Below are 2,894 nucleotides of genomic sequence, written 5' to 3'. Positions count from 1 at the left end.
TTCGCCGTGTTGCCTTTTTATAAGAGAAAAGGATACACAATTGTGGCATCATTTAAAAAGTGTAGCCTTAGGTATTATAGAAATCACTTATAAAATATAACCGTATGTTGATATCTATAGGTTCACTTTTCGTATCAAAGGGGACGCTTTTAGAGGGTAGCCTATTTGTTAAGTTTTGGGCGCATTTTAAAAGTGATGCCTAATGTATCTAGAGCAAAAAAATTTGACACAACTCACAACTTAGTAATTTTTTGTTTCCTTTTCACCAAATCACATACTACCATACACTCTAGGGTCTGCACACAGCCCTCTTCTCTCAGCACCACAAGACGCAGCCATGCACCCTCGGTCCCCCTCACAGCTCATGAACGGTGTCGCCAACTTTCCTCTCTCAGCCCTCTCTCTGCCGCACCTCTCACCATCTGTCATCACCCTTTCCCTCTCAACCTTCTATTTGTCTCTCACCAGCCACCGTCACGGCTTCTGTCACCACTCACCAGCCTCAGAGTCACGACGGTGCTGCGCTGCTTCTCGCCTCTCGGTGATGACGAGTTGATGACCCTCAGCGACAACGAACGCAAAATGCGACGGCGCTTCTCTGACCCTCAAAGACGAAGACTAGTTTTCCTGTCTCGGTCACGACGGTGTTGTCCCCAGTCGTCCTCTTCTTCTCTGCCGCTAGTCTTCTTCTTCTTCTCTTCTTTAACCTCTACTCAAGCTCAGGTAAATAATTATTGTTCTAATTAGGGATTTTGGTGATTGAAACTTCTGATTAGGGGTTTTGATTATTGTTCTGATTAGGGGAGGTTCTGTGATTATTTGTTTTTTAATTAAGAAGCATCATGTTCTATTTTTAATTTGTTTTTGGTTTTGATGTTTCCCAATTATTTTTAGGTTTTCAGGTATTGTGGCTGCTGGGTTAAGGGGTTGTTGGTTTATGGACTACTCTGATTTCCTAAAATTGTTGATTTCTATTGTTGTTTGCTGCACTACTTACATTACTGCTGCATTTCTTGATTCCTTTCCATCTGTTAATTGTCCTACAGCTTCCTGAGCTTCAGAGAGGTTAGGGGAGATTGCTTGAGTTAGTTACAAATGGTGTATTTTAGAGGAGAGGAAGAACAAAGAAAACTTTAGCAGAAATTATTAGAAGAGATTTAAAAATGAATGGGATAAACACAAAGATGACTTATGACAGGGCACAATAGCATTGGTTGTTTCATGTATCTAACTCTAGTTATTGTTACTGTCTTTGTTGTTTTGTGTATTGTCTAATCTTTGTAAGCTATCTGCACCTAGTGGGACAAGATTATTAAAATTTGTTTGCAAATTTCTTTCTTTTAATTTTGTTTTTTTAAAAGTTGGTTCTTGTAGCTGTGAATCTATTAATATTTTAAAGTTAAAGCGTATGTATTGTTTTTTTGGAGAATAATTTTTGTTATTCAGTTCAATCTGATGTCACTTTGATTTTTTTGTTTCTGTAGTGAACTGGCTGAGGATCATGATGCGGAACAGGCCAAGGATTTGCTTCGGCGCTTCATCGTGTGTTATATGATTGACATTGGATTACTCGATTTTCTCTGACAAGAAATTCTCTTGTTGATATTTTCGTGATCTTTGTTTTAGGAAAGTGCCATGAATGCAGGCACAAGGTTGAGAAAAAAGGTTTAATATGTTACTCCTCTTGATTTTGAAGTTCTTTGATCCCAGTTTCTTCAACTTTTTGTAATTTAAGCATTCATTTCCTGCTTCCATCATGTTAAGCTGTGTTTGATTGTTTTGTGCTCATCATGAAAACCGATTTTGATTTTCTATGAATTTGTTAAGAAACTGACAGTCCACGCAATTGTTTCAATTATTTAAATTAATAATGCTGGATTTACTTATAAAATAAACATGGAGACTAACATTGTAATATGTACCAGAAGTTATTGAGAGACATTTATTCATGTAGCAGAGTCAATGTTCCTACTCCTGTACTTTATTATCTTTGTATGGGATTATGTGTTTATTCGATAGGGAACAGAAATTATAGAATATATTTGCAAATTTTGTTACAATGTTGCTAGTCCTGTTTCTTACATAGTACTGCTAGTTTTTCTAGTGCTGTTTTTGAAACTGCCTTTGTTATTGTTGTTTTCTTAATTTTATTACTTGCAAAATTTGAACGAATGTTATTATTTCAACACTGTAAATGGTGAAAGTTTAGCAGAAAAAAACTGCTAATTTTTATGTTATTATCATCTTTAGTTTCCTTTTCTTGCTAATTCTTAAAAAATTGCTCTGCTTCATTAGTGCTTCTGATCACTCTTGCTGGTTTCATTAGTGAATTTAGTTTATTATGCATATTATTTTTTATTATAAGGCATATTATTAGTGCTTCTGATCACTCTTGCTTATTTAATTTTTATTAGTGCTTCTGATCACTTTTGATTCCAAATTGATGATTCCATTGTTGATTTTATCAGAGGAAACATGAATTCAGAGAAAGTTGCACAAATTCCCAGAAGAACTACTAGGTCTTTAGCTTCATCTTCTGCTCAAAATTCTGCTTCATTTTTAATTACTTAGAATGGTTGAAATTGAATTTTAATGCTTTCTTTAGGATCCGGAATGGTTTATCTCAACTGTACGCCAAAGACATCATTCCTGATGATAAGCAGGAGCTTGATGAGGCTTTGCAGTAGGAAGTAAGTTGGTAATTCAATTTTCACAGCTTTAGATATGAAATTACAATTTTCGCACTTAAAGTAAATTGGTAATTCATATGCTATCTGATCTTTTCCACTAGAATAGGACAAGTACATTTCAGCAATGCAAAATAGAAAGCAAATTTGGTGATTTCTTTTTCTTTCTTAATTTGTGTACTTAAAGTACTGAAAATATACTCCTAA

The 2,894-nt window shown here is 35.1% G+C and overlaps 1 long non-coding RNA gene across 1 annotated transcript; it reads left to right on the top strand.

Moving 5' to 3' along the window:
* On the top strand, positions 245 to 1,246 carry LOC110262935. The gene is made up of 2 exons (XR_002347948.1): positions 245 to 723; positions 895 to 1,246. It is a non-coding gene; the product is annotated as an uncharacterized LOC110262935 (long non-coding RNA).

This window comes from Arachis ipaensis, chromosome B05 (assembly GCF_000816755.2).
Source record: "Arachis ipaensis cultivar K30076 chromosome B05, Araip1.1, whole genome shotgun sequence".
In the NCBI taxonomy this organism is placed as follows: Eukaryota; Viridiplantae; Streptophyta; class Magnoliopsida; order Fabales; family Fabaceae; genus Arachis; species Arachis ipaensis.
The sequence above is the reverse complement of the archived record's forward strand: the minus strand, read 5'-3'. Positions and strand labels throughout refer to the sequence as shown.